This window comes from Ranitomeya variabilis, chromosome 3 (assembly GCF_051348905.1).
Source record: "Ranitomeya variabilis isolate aRanVar5 chromosome 3, aRanVar5.hap1, whole genome shotgun sequence".
NCBI classification, from domain to species: domain Eukaryota; kingdom Metazoa; phylum Chordata; class Amphibia; order Anura; family Dendrobatidae; genus Ranitomeya; species Ranitomeya variabilis.
This window is the reverse complement of record NC_135234.1, coordinates 638,537,438-638,552,405: the sequence shown is the minus strand read 5'-3', so window position 1 is coordinate 638,552,405 and position 14,968 is coordinate 638,537,438.

Sequence of the window (14,968 nt, the reverse complement as noted above, 5' to 3'; positions counted from 1 at the left end):
AAATAATTAATCAATTAGAGTCCATCTTTTCTTCTTCTTTCTCTTCATAGCCTACATCCAGTCGACACTAAGGTCCTCTTCACAATTGGAGTACATCTCAGGAATGCCAGAATCTTGACATGATGGGATAAGGTACGTAACCACAACACAGCAACTGGTGCTACAGTGTGCTAGGAACAAGCAAAGTGAAATTAAAAACAAAAACTAAAAATTAAAATAATATAAAAACAACACAGTACCACTATGGCAGTGCCGCTACGCAGACTATACCACAGACCACAGGACTGGAATAGGATGAGGAGTTTGTTAGATTGAAAATATTTAAAAGGCTAAGGAGTCAATCAAATGAAGGGGGCAAAACTGATGTTATCATTAAGTCCAGCAGGCTGGACCGTGCCCAGAGTCCAAATCCACTTAGACTCGACACGGGCCAGCCGCTGGAATGTGCCCCCGCCACGAATTCCCACATCCAGGAGGTCAATCCCCCTAGCCTTAAGTAGGCCGGCGTTGCAGCCATGAAATCTCTTGAAATGGCGTGGCAGGGTTTTTAGGGTGGAAATGTCATCAACCTCAGCTGCTGCGCCAATGCCCAAAACATGTTCACGAATACGTGTTTTGAGTTGGCGGGTCGTCATACCAACATACATCTTAGCGCATGGGCATGTTACTATATATATCACGTTTTTACTTGTGCATGTAATCCTTTTCCTAATTTTGTATTCACGTGATCCATCTTGATTGGAAAAAATCCCGACTCTCTCAATGTTGGGGCATGTGACGCAGCGGCCACAGGGGACGCATCCCACCTGTACAGCCATGGAATTAAGAAAAGTAGACACCCTGTTGCCAGTGTAATGACTATGGACCAGGACATCCTTAAGATTCCTGGACCTCCTGACCGCAACGCCAGCCCTTTCAGGCAAGTATCGTGCAATAACTGGGTCTGCCCTCAACACATGCCAAGATTTTTGTAAGATATCCTTCATCATCGGAAACTGAGAATGATATTTGGTTACGAAACGGACAACGTCGCGATTTTGTTTTTCATTACTTTTATATAACAACGTATCCCTTGAAGTATGCTTCGCCCGATTAAATGCCTTCTTGATACTCCGATTACTGTGGCCACGGGAAAGTAACCTGCATTTAAGGTCCTCAGACTGACTCAAAAAGTCCGCCTCCGTGGAACACAGTCTCCGTAGATGGAGGAATTGGCCTGTTGGGATAGCGTGAATGATATGGCCAGGGTGTGAGGAGGAGGCGTGCAACAAAAGATTAGTTGACGTTGGTTTTCTAAAAATAACCGTCTGCAGGTCACCACATATATCACGTTCAATCATGACATCCAAAAATTCAATTTTTTGACCATCACATTTGTAGGTCAATGTGATGTTACTATTCTTGTTATTCATGGATGTCATAAAAGCCTGCAGACTAGAAACTGAACCCCGCCAGATCATCAATATATCGTCAATGTACCGCGTCCATAAAAGGACGCGGCACATTGACTCCGGATGATCCGGCAGGGGGAGGTCCCTCTCCCACAGCCCCAAGAACAGGTTGGCATAAGCAGGGGCAAAGGGTGCCCCCATTGCTGTTCCTTGGAGCTGCAGGAAGAAGGACCCCTTGAAAACAAAAAAGTTATGTGTCAACGAAAATTCAAGTAAACTACGAATGAGACCCTTAATTTCGATTGAAAGGTTGGAAGTATCCAGAAAGAACTCAATTGCACGAAGGCCATCCTGATGACGAATACTGGTGTACAATGATTCAACATCAGCCGTCACCAGTAATTCCTCTGTCTCAAGATGTACACCGTCAATCAGTCTCAGAAACTCCCCAGTATCTTTAAGGTATGAGGGTAAACTTTCCACCAATGGTTGCAACTTGGAATCAATCCATTGGTTTACCTTTTCCAGGTAATTACCCCTGCCCGATATTATAGGCCGTCACCCCTGAAGGAGCACACTGTAGCACCAGTTGCTGTGTTGTGGTTACTTACCTTATCCCATCATGTCAAGATTCTGGCATTCCTGAGATGTACTCCAATTGTGAAGAGGACCTTAGTGTCGACTGGATGTAGGCTATGAAGAGAAAGAAGAAGAAAAGATGGACTCTAATTGATTAATTATTTATTCTTATAATATTCTTTGTACTGCAGGATATTTATATTGATATTGTTGTGGTGGTATATATGGCTTTGTATTATCATATACCTGCAGTTTAAGGTATTGTATAGTACCCATTAGGTCCTGTAATTATTTATCTATATATATATTGGTCACTTAGAGCTACGGGAGAATTGTTGGGATATGTGCATTTGACTGTAGTGATATTACTAATTTATTTGTTGTTCATTAAGTCCCCTTTAGCTTAATTTGTCAGGTCCTAAGTGGTCGGTCTGTGTGATATTCTCTTTATTTTCTTCTTTATTGCCCTCTAGTTTCCTTATTTTCTTTAATATCTGTGCACTTTTAATGTAAATGTTTTCTCTAATATGGTATCTATCGCCTATCTCAGAATATAATATAATATAGTCATGGGAGTTATTTCTGTAACCTATAGAATCAGCATCTGTTACTATGTTACCGGTTTTGAGGTGGCGCTGGTGTGCTGGATCCCTGTGCGCCCGCGCGCGCCGGTGGTTGCTGTGGTGATGCTTCGGGTCACATGGGGCCCCTGTGATCTTCGGCATCTCTCGGCTATCCTCGGCTGCGGCCGGCGCCTGGGTTTCCATGGCGCCGCGTGACCACTTCCGGTTTTCGCGTACCGGGACTTCCGGTACAGGTGTTTTTAAACTGAGTGTGCACACACTTTCAATGCCCCCTGACGAAGGTGTGATCGCCGAAACGCGCGTTGGGGCGGAGGCGCGTCCCCAGGAGTTCCTGTTCAGTGTGCGGTGGGTACTTTGCGGCCATAATATTTTTTTCTATACGTAGACTCTGTCGATATGCCTTTAGTGCTCGGCAGTGGATAGGTGCCTTAATTGTAGCCTGCTATGATATCCCTTACTCCGTTTATTGGTGCATAGGCGTTATTTATGGGCAGTCCGCACTGTAGTTGTCCGCATGGCTTCCTATTTATAGGTTATATTTTTTGTTATGTATATTTTGTAGTTTATTGTTTGTTTTTTTCCTTTTGCTGATTTTTTCTTATAGCCAATATATTAATATGTCATCATTATTTCAGTGAACAGTTTTTCCTGGGCACGCGCCCCCTGCTATTTATCCAGTACTACCTGAGTAGTGTCACTAATTGTCCTTCCATTCACTTGTGTTTTATTATCAATTTAATAAAGTTTGTACTTTTCTCATCTACCTTATTGGACCATATGTCATCATTTTTCTGAAGTAGTTATGTATAATCGATGATAGGCCCTATGGGTCTCGGTTACCAATGGTACAGATTACTGGTACATTATATATTGCCATGGTAGCTAGCTATATAAGTTGGTATTTACTATTAGTATTGTTGTTTCTAAGGGTTGCGGATTCCATTGCGGATCTTTCCGCGCAGATTCTGCAGAATCCGCAGGTAAAACGCCCTGCTTTTTACCTGCTGATTCCCTGCAGGTTTTCTGCGGATTTTGTGCGCATTCGCCTGCATTTTTACATCTGCGGATTCCTATTATGGAATAGGTGTAAAACGCTATCGAATCCGCACAAAGAATTGACATGCTGTGGAAAATAAACCGCTGCGTTTCTGCACGGAATTTTCCGCAGCATGTGCACTGCAGATTTTGTTTTCCATAGGTTTACATGGTACTGTACACTGCATGGAAAACTGCTGCGAATCCGCAGTGCCAAATCCGCTGCGAATCCACAGCCAAATCCGCAACATGTGCACATAGCCTAAATGATTATGAACTTGTTTGCTTTGCATTATATGAGGTTTAAAAGCACTGTTTTTTTTATTTTTACCATTTTTCTTTGTCAGAAAAAAAATACAAAATTTATTGCTTGGAAATTCCAAGACATGTTGTCAGAAATGTATAGAATAAAAGAACAATTTACATTTTACTCACAAATAAACCTATAAAGAGAAAAATCATACAAACTGAACATTTTGCAGTGGTCTCTTAATTTTTGCCAGAGCTGTACATGTGGGGGCTATTGCAAAGTTTGGAAGCTTGGGAGCCTTTATACTGTTTGGGAGCTAATGCTGGAGTCATTATAGAGTCTGAGGTCTACTGTGGGTGTCATTTTACTATGTTTTGGGGGAGCAGTGGGGGCATCATACTGTGTACAGCGGACCTGTGGGCCCACCATGCTGTGTGAAGTGGAGCTGTGGACCCATTATACTGTGTTGAGGGCAGTTGTGGGAACATCATATTGTGCAGTGTCGGACTGGGACTCAAATTCAGCCCCGGTATTTGAGAGCACACAGGCCCACTTGATATGAAGTGAATGTGATATATACTGGTCGATTTTGGATTTATGCATTTCTCGATATACAATGATGTGAAAAAGTGTTTGCCCTCTTCCTGATTTCTAATTCCTTTGCATGTTTGTCACACGTAAATATTTCAGATCACCAAACAAATTTTAAATATTAGACAAAGATAGCACAAGTAAACACAAAATGCAGCTTTTAAGTGAAGATCTTTATAATTAAGGGAAAAAAGAAATCCAAACTTACAGGGCCCTGTAGCTAGGTAGTGAAAGGGCAATATAATCTGCAGACCTCACCTGAGCAGAGCTGTCACCATGCTGTCACTATGCTGTTGAAGCGGAGGTCAGGTCACCACTGGAGATAATCTCTGCCCAGAGCAGGAATCTAAATAGAACAAATAGGACGTCTCTGGAGTGAAGGAGAGGCCCACAGTTGGCACAGGCCCATCTGGCATTTGCCAGAATTGCCAGATAGCCAGTCCGGCCCTGATATTGTGTATAGAAGAGTTGTGGGTGCACTATACTGTGTAGAGGGGAGCTCTGAGGCCATCATATTGTATAGGTGTACATTATGAGGAGCTGTACAGTGAGGAACTCATGGGACATTATTAAATGTTAAGTGGGCACTTAAGAAGCATTATTGTTGTAGGAGCACTCAGAGTATTGTGACCCTCAAATTTGCAAAGGGGGAATTATTACTTTCTACGGGCAAAATGTGGACACTGTTTTTTGGGGCACTTGTGTGGTATTTTCTAGGGGACAATTTTACCTTCTAGAGGGCACAAAAGGAGCATTATTACTATGTAAGAGGCACAGTGGTGGGCATTATTATGTGGGGCAGTTATTGTACCACACAGCAGGTGCAGTAATAGGGACACATACAACCGCAACGGCTCAGTACTGGGGTATCAGCAGGATGAGGAGTTTGTGCAGGTTGGGAATAGATGGTGATGGCTGGAATATGAGAAGTGAAACATGTCTTTGTTTTAATCTCTGTAGACGACTTCTGGCTGGAGAAGTTGTCATGTCGGTCTGGGCCAGATGGCAGGGCCGGTTTTAGGCAAAGTGGGGCCCTAGGCAAAAGTTTAAAATGGGGCCCCAAATGCTAACATATTGCACCAACAGAAACATTTTGGTTGTAGCTACATGCGCTGATTTCAGGCCACTAAACGAGCGTGATCAACAATATTGAAGTCATTCGCCACTTGTTTCCAGCCTCTTTACACTGGCTGGGGACAGAATGATCACTAGTAAATCAATCTGTCCCCATACAGTATCATCTTAGCAGAATATCTGCAGTTTTAACTGGGCGATGTGCTGATGAGAACAATGATTTTTGTTCCGGCATATACTGTACATACATACACCGTACATACACACAGATACACATACCGTACATACACAGACATACACCTTACATGCATATGGAGCGCCCCCACACTGCCGCAGGGCCGAGGGGTACCCGGAGCCGGGCCTCTGAGTCTCAGTTCTGGGGTTGTCACGGTGGCTAGACCCGGTCCGTGGCCCTGTCTGTCAGTGGGGGAACGTCCGGTGCAATAAATGATGATAATGGTGCAGTTGTGAAGTGCCGGTCGCAATAAATAACGAGGACACCAGGTTGCAGTCTCTTTACCTCTTTACTGAAGGTTTTGGAGACCTCAGTCCAGAGCGCTGTTAACTGGGTTGTCAGAGACCGGCCGGTCCAAAGGCACATCAGGAGTTCTCTTTACAGGTGGGAATCAGTGTCTACCTTCTAGCGCTGAGTGTTGTAGTCCTTCCCTGCTGAGCTCCCGGGATAGTCCTCACAACTGCTTCCGTCTGTCTCTGATGTTCGTTTTCTCCGTCCTCCAGATGATATGGTAGGACGCACCCGTATGACGGGGTAGGCCTGGAGTTCTTCCGGGACCCTAGAGTCGCCCCTCTCCCACAGCTGCCTCCGTTGTCTGCTTAGGTGTTAAGTGAGACAGCCAACCTATAATTGGCTGTCCGGCCGTGGTTTGCAGTGTACTTAAAGTCTCTTACTTGCTCGGCGTTCCGGCCACCGACTGTTTGCGCCTCAGAAGGATGTTGCCTCGGTCTAACAGCACGACTCCTTCTGGTTCTAATTCCTCTTTGCTGTATTCCCGTTGTTCACTGGTTTGTTCTACTCTGAGGAGTCTGCCAGGATCCCATCCCTGACAGGTCCTCTCACTAGCTCTTCCCAGCTACGTCTCTCCGTCTTCCTGTCCAACCCCCAGTTTTACCAGAGTTGTGAGGAGTGGCCTACTAGATAGGACCACCCCCCTGGTGGCCGGAGTGTGAAGTGTGGTGTGAGTGTACCTGGTCAGAGAAACTCCTTAGTGCAATCAGACGTACCATAGCTCCCCATAGTGGCGGAGCCACAGTACTGCAACAACCGGGACTCTGGGGTGCTGCACTCCCCCCTGGTTAAATCCAGTACTCCGGGACTGGGAAAACAAGAACAATAATACATGTTAACAGGAAACACACAAATTTTTGAAATAGCATAACAATTGAACATAACTATGCTTCCCTTTACGGGAGGTGAGGATTCTTGAACGTTGCAAAAGTTAGGTCATGCACAGTTTATGACTCTCAGTTCAGTGGTTGAAACAGCGGGGACCCCGGGTAAACAAAGGGGTCCCCCCTTATGAAAGTTTTTGAGCAATTCACCGTCCATTACTCTATTGTCCATTTAAAACCTGTAACAAAAATACACACAAAACATTCTTAACTAAAGAGCAGCCCTTATTAATACCTCCAAGGTTTGTAGCGGAGGGGAGTTTGGTTTTGAGTGCTGCGTGTGGACCTTCGCAGCACAGGGGTTGCTATTGGCCTAACAGGGCCCGCTATGCTTGCTACCGCTGGTGTAGTGCACCGTCTTCTAGCTACACTTCTAGTGAGTCGGGGTAGCACTGGCAGGTTAGGGCTCTCAGAGCTGCTGCTATCAACAGTGGGTACAGCAGATTCACTGATAGCAGAGGGAGGATTTGCCGGTTCAACGGTTGGCATGGTTTCATCAGGTAAGGCTTGTTGAGGTAGCGGGGCCAGATGATCTGGTACCACCATTGGTTCTGGTGGGTCCGGCTGTTGAAACATTAGAACAGGCACCGCGATGGCTTGGTTTATCTGAGTCCAGGATTGGGGAAAGTCACCAAGGACGGTATGGAACATCTTCTCCTTTTCCACCGGCGGGGAGATTTCTGGGGCCGTGCCCCTCTCTTTCAACTTATCGGGGCAGACCTTAAGGTGATCCCTGGATACCGCTGTCGAGGTCTCCCCTCTGTCCTTGCTGATGAGACAGACCTTTGTGTTGTCGAAGTCGGATGGCAGGATGGTATACGGTTCCGCTTCCCATTGGTCATCGAGCTTGTGTAATCTCCTCTTTCGTTTAAGTACTTGCTCACCAGGTGACAGGGGGATCGCAGGAGCATGTTGGTTGTAGTCCCTTTCTTGCTTCTGCCTAGCCTGGGCGAGACTTCTCTCTACACACTCCTGTACTTCACGGTACCTTCGCTGCCTTTCTGCATCCCAATCTGCATCCGGCGAGGTATCTTCGGGTACTAGGACCCCCATGTCCAGATCAACGGGTAACCGACTAGATCTTCCTCGCATCAGGTACGCTGGAGTACAGTTGGTGGAACTTACTGGGATGTGATTGTACATATCCACCAAGTCAGGCAACTTTGTCGGCCACAGGTTCCGTTCCTCCACGGGTAAGGTCTTCAATAAATCAATTACCACTTGGTTCATCTTCTCGCACATCCCGTTGGTTTGAGGATGGTACGGTGTGGTCCTGATCTTCTTACACCCGTACAGTTGGCAGAATTCTTGGAACACTTCCGCTTCGAATGCAGGTCCCTGATCGGTCAGTACCTTCTCTGGGTAGCCATGGGGCCTACAAAAGTGTTGCTGGAAGGCCCTGGCGGCAGTCCTGGCTGTTAGATCCTTGACAGGCACAACCACCAAAAACCTGGAGTAGTGGTCCACGATGGTAAGGGCGTAGATATAGCCCGACCGGCTAGGTGTCAGCTTCACATGATCCAGCGCGACCAGTTCGAGCGGCCTTTTGGTGATGATAGGCTGCAGGGGAGCCCGCTGACTGTCACGGTCCTTCCTGCGCAGACTACATGGACCACACTCCCGACACCAATTCTCAATGGTTCTCTTCATGCCAATCCAATAGAACCTCCCTCGGAGCAGCTTCTCTAGCTTCCTCCATCCGAAGTGTCCGGCTCCATCATGGTAGGCTCCCAGAACCATGGGCGCATCTCGCCTGGGTACCACTATCTGCCACACCAATTCATGAGTACGTGGGTCAATGCTCCTCCTGCACAGCTTACCATCATGGATAAACAGCTTGCTTCTCCCCTTCCACAGCTGTTGGGTTTCTTGTGGGTCGTCTGGGCCAGGGTGCAACCCAGCCTGCGTCAAGAGCTCCTTCACCTGACGGACCGCGGGGTCACTATCCTGGGTTTCTGCCCATCCGTGGTGGGGCAGGGGATTCAGCGTGGCATCCGGTTGGTTCTTGTGCCTGTTCTTCACATGGTGAGAGTTCTGAGTGGCTTTGGGGCGATGGAAGGCAGGCAGCTCCACCTCTTCAAGTGCCTCCGGGTCTTCTCCCACTTCTGGTAAATTGGGCATTCGGGACAGAGCATCGGCATTGGCATTCTGGTGTCCTGCCCGATATTTGATGGTGAAATCATAGTTGGACAGCCGGGCCATCCACCGCTGTTCCAAAGCCCCGAGTTTGGCAGTACCCAGATGCGTTAGCGGATTGTTGTCCGTGAAGACGGTGAATTTCGCGGAGGCCAGGTAGTGCTTAAACCTCTCTGTCACTGCCCAGACAAGGGCAAGGAATTCCAGTTTGAAGGAACTGTAGTTGTCAGGGTTCCTTTCCGTGGGACGGAGTTTCCTGCTGGCGTAAGCGATCACTCTTTCCTTGCCTTTCTGGACTTGAGACAGCACGGCTCCTAGTCCCACATTACTGGCATCTATGTACAGCACAAATGGTTGGTCGTATTCGGGGTAAGCCAGTACCTCTTCTCCCGTCAGTGCCGACTTCAAACAGGTGAAGGATTCCTCCAGCTCTTCGTTCCAATCAAAGGGGGTGTTCCTCCCCTTGGTCTTCTTTGGTTGGCCCACCAACAGGTTTTGCAAGGGTGCGGCCTTCTTGGTGAAGTCCTTAATGAACCTCCGGTAATAGCCTACCAGCCCGAGGAACTGCCGGACTTCGTGGAGGTCACTGGGCTTTGGCCAGTCCTTAATCACTGTGACCTTGTCGGGGTCTGGGGCCACTCCTTCAGCGCTCACCACATGGCCCAGGTACTGCACTTTAGGTTTCAGCAGATGACACTTGGACGGTTTCACCTTTAAGCCAAAGTTGGATAGGGCTTCAAACACCTCGGCCAGGTGCTTCAGGTGGTCTTCGTAGGTCTTAGAGAAGACAATGACATCATCCAAATATAGCAGCACGGTTTCAAAGTTCAGGTGTCCCAGGCAGCACTCCATCATCCTCTGGAACGTTCCGGGAGCATTGCACAATCCGAAGGGCATGTAGTTGAACTCACAGAGACCCATTGGCGTCGTGAAGGCCGTCTTCTCTTTGTCCGCCTCCGCTACAGGAACCTGCCAGTACCCACTGGTGAGATCTAAGGTAGAGAAGTAGTTAGCAGATTTTAAGGCAGCCAGAGACTCCTCTATCCTAGGCAGTGGGTATGCGTCCTTATGTGTAATGCGATTCAACTGCCTGTAATCAACACACATCCTCATTGTACCATCTTTCTTTTTAACAAGGACTAACGGAGCTGCCCAGGGGCTACAGCTGTCTCTCACCACCCCAGCCTCCTTCATTTCCCGCAACATGTCCTTGGCACACTGGTAATGAGCTGGGGGTACAGGGCGATATCTCTCTTTTATGGGTCGGTGATCTCCCGTGGGGATGTGATGTTTGATCCCTTTCACCTGCCCAAAATCTGAGGGGTGTTTGCTGAATATCTGCTCGTACTCGTGTACCACCCTGTAGGCCCCCTGTTTTTGATGGGATGGGGTAGAGTCAGTGCCCACATGCAATTCCCGACACCAGTCCTTCGAGGGCTCTGCAGAACCTTTGTTCTCCGCCAAGTTTGACGGGACCAAGGGTTCAGGTGTCTGTATCACATTATTATTGACAGTGAACAATTTGGCGAGCGTGGTATACTTGGTGAGGTGAACCTCTTCCTCCCCACCATTGAGGACACGTACGGGCACTCTCCCCTGACGGACGTCGACCACCCCCCGGGCTGTCAGAACAGTAGGCCTATTGTCTGAATATACGGGTTCTACCAAGGCCTGGTAGTCCTTACCCCTGAGGCCTATGGCTGCTCGACACCATATTAACATTTCACTCTTGGGGGGTATCGCGATGGGGTTTGAATCACTCACAGTGACACGACCAATCTCACCACCAGTCAGCTCTACCTGCTGTCTCTGCATCAGAGCTCTGATTTCCTTCTGCAGGGCACGTTGCTCACTTAGGCCAGCGGTTTCTGCCACCTGTTGCAACAAAACAATCACTTCTGCAAGACAATTTTCTATAACATTAGTACCAAGAGTCATCATGGGATTACATTCTCGACGATCAATATCAACAATCACAATCCCTTGGGCTTTCAATTCCACCCGCCCCACTTTGATGGTGACCTCCTTATACCCCACTTGTGGCAACGGCTGACCATTACTGGCGATTATGGTGAAATCATCGTCAGGGCCACGAGTAATATCAGCGTCCTCCCAATACCGTTTGTAGAGCACGTAAGGTATAGTCGTCACCTGAGAACCGGTGTCCAGCAAAGCATTCAAGGGGATTCCATCAATCACTACAGGGAGAACTGGTCGTCCTCCAATATACTTGGTTCTCCAATGCTGCGGGCCTGACCGTCCTACTCCTGGGGGTTGGCCCTTTGCCCCAGGGGTTGCTCGTTTAAAGGACAGTACCTTGCAAGATGGCCCACCTGGTGACATCGGCGGCAGATGGGTCGTCCGTCCTGATGGAAACGATCGCTGTCCCGGCCTCTGGTCGGTGGGGTCCTCTTCTGTCGCGTCCAGGGAACATCCTCTGGTCCGGAGGCTAGCTGGATCTTCTTCTTGGGGGCCTCCTGTAGGGACTGCACCGTCCGGGCTAGGGCAGCAACGTTCTTGGTCAGCTCCTGCATCTGAAGACGGAGTCCTGCAGGGGAGTCGTCCTCGAAGCTCTGGGCGTCGGCCTCTGCGGCAACTGGGGTATCCGATGCCACCTCCTGGTGGTATGCGAGAGCGGGGCGCCTGGGTGGTATTGCGCGGCTGGGCTGTCGCTCCTGCAATGCCTGGATAGCTTTATCTTTGAACTGCGCAAAAGTCAAGTCTGGATTTTGCATGGCCAGGAAGTGCAATTGGCCCCGCTGGTGACTGCACAGGAGCCCCTCAATGAACCGCTCCTTCAGAAGTTTATCCTCATCCTGCATGCTGCCAGGGTCACTCTGCTTAATGGCCCGCATCGCCTCCTGGAGATTAAGGGCATAGTCCCGTAAGCTATCCTGTGGCCTCTGTTTGCATCCATAAAAAGTCAGTTTAATTTCCGTAGCAGTGCGAGTATCAAAGGTGGCTTTAAGCTTGGCAAAAATCTGTTGTGCAGTTCCTTTATCCTCAGCGGGCCAGGATTTCAATTCTCTCAGAGCCGCCCCAAAGAGTTGGCCGGTTATCATATGAACCTTCTGGGGCTCTGTCAGGGGATAGAACTCGAGCAGGCTGCAGAGCCCTTCCTTAAAGTCAGTGAATGTATGCGACTCCCCAGAGTATCGTGGGAGCCAGGCCGCTCCGGGCAGGTACGGCATAGAAAAGGGCATTATGGCTTTTGTGTTAGCGGCAGTGTCCGGCTGGCTGAGGGGAACAGCGGGTTCTGCGGCAACCGGTGGTGGTATTAGGGCCGCGGCTTCGCCCGCTGCGTGGACCGGAGCTGCCCCTACATCCGCGGCTGCGACCGCCACCTCCTCTCCTCCCGACTCAGACATGGCTGTCCCTTCCTCCCACTAACCTGCTGGAGGTCGGAGTTCCTCTTCCGGGATTGGCGCCTTACCGCGCTTTCCGTTCCGCGCTTCTTTTGGCTGGTTCCGCCCGCGTAGCTAGGGCTCCTCCCTCCGTGCGCGGCAATGGCGAATTTTGGCGGTAAATGGCACAGCACACAGTCTTTTCAATAAAGTACAGTCCAAGCACAATAAATCACAGTTCCAAGGCACACATGACCTGATTCTTCAGGCTTAAGTAGATCCTGTTCGTGACGCCAAGTTGGAGCGCCCCCACACCACCGCAGGGCCGAGGGGTACCCGGAGCCGGGCCTCTGAGTCTCAGTTCTGGGGTTGTCACGGTGGCTAGACCCGGTCCGTGGCCCTGTCTGTCAGTGGGGGAACGTCCGGTGCAATAAATGATGATAATGGTGCAGTTGTGAAGTGCCGGTCGCAATAAATAACGAGGACACCAGGTTGCAGTCTCTTTACCTCTTTACTGAAGGTTTTGGAGACCTCAGTCCAGAGCGCTGTTAACTGGGTTGTCAGAGACCGGCCGGTCCAAAGGCACATCAGGAGTTCTCTTTACAGGTGGGAATCAGTGTCTACCTTCTAGCGCTGAGTGTTGTAGTTCTTCCCTGCTGAGCTCCCGGGATAGTCCTCACAACTGTTTCTGTCTGTCTCTGATGTTCGTTCTCTCCGTCCCCCAGATGATATGGTAGGACGCACCCGTATGACGGGGTAGGCCTGGAGTTCTTCCGGGACCCTAGAGTCGCCCCTCTCCCACAGCTGCCTCCGTTGTCTGCTTAGGTGTTAAGTGAGACAGCCAACCTATAATTGGCTGTCCGGCCATGGTTTGCAGTGTACTTAAAGTCTCTTACTTGCTCGGCGTTCCGGCCACCGACTGTTTGCGCCTCAGAAGGATGTTGCCTCGGTCTAACAGCACGACTCCTTCTGGTTCTAATTCCTCTTTGCTGTATTCCCGTTGTTCACTGGTTTGTTCTACTCTGAGGAGTCTGCCAGGATCCCATCCCTGACAGGTCCTCTCACTAGCTCTTCCCAGCTACTTCTCTCCGTCTTCCTGTCCAACCCCCAGTTTTACCAGAGTTGTGAGGAGTGGCCTACTAGATAGGACCACCCCCCCTGGTGGCCGGAGTGTGAAGTGTGGTGTGAGTGTACCTGGTCAGAGAAACTCCTTAGTGCAATCAGACGTACCATAGCTCCCCATAGTGGCGGAGCCACAGTACTGCAACAACCAGGACTCTGGGGTGCTGCACATACACACATACAGTTATATACACAGATAGTATACACATACCGTACATACATATACCATACATACACCGTACGTACACACATACACATACAAATACAGTATATGCAAACACATACATATACCATACATACACACAGATACACATACATATACCATCATACATACACATACCGTACATACACACATGCATATACCGTACATTCACACAAATGCCGTACACACATATACCGTACATACACACAGATACACACACATATACCGTACATACACAGATACAGTTATATACATATAGTACACACATACCGTACATACATATAAAATACACCCAAATGCACATACCGTACATACATACATATACCGTACATGCATACACACACATATACCGAACATACAGATACACATACACGTACCGTACATACACACATACAGTATATACACATACCGTACACACATATACATACACATATACTGTATGTACATGCACATAAACATACATATATACCATATATCCATACAAATTTATTTCACATACACAGATACACACATACTGTACATGCATACACACACAGCCATACAACTATACCATACATACACACATATACTGTACATACACAGATACACACACACACACACACACACACACACAGATAGAAACATACACATAGATACACACAGATGCACACATACATATACAAGCATATACATACATACATACTAATCTTGTATAGGTGATCAGATGAGCCCTGCAGGTCAGTTCAGCTGGAGAAGGCTGCAGACCCCACTGTGGGGGATGGGGCACAGAGCAGACAGCACCTGATGATAAATTCCCAGTAAGGGAGGAAAAGACTCAAATTCAAAAAGTTCCATGACTAAAATTATACAGAGATGTTATAAAGAGCACTATAACTGCACATTACTTTTCAGGTCACTTCACAGCATACATTTTGCTGCTGTGCTGCCCCTGCAGTGAGCTCCTCCCCCATCTCTTCTCTGTGAGGAGACGCTGCAGCCTGCTCTGAACAGAACAGTGGAGGGAGCAGAAGACCCCTGTAAGTCCTGCTCTTCCTCCACTGATGTCTCTATGTGCTGTGCAGCCGGGGCCCCTGACTGTAGGCGAGTACTCACCATTGGGACGCTCCATGCAGGGGGACAGACGGCAGCCAGTGAACGCTCTCCTCAGTCTGGTCACTGTGAGGTAAGGAAAGCGTTCATTGGCCAGCGTCTCTCCCTGCATGACACGCCCCCTTTTTGATCTCCTGCACTTCGCGCCCCGCTCTCTCTCC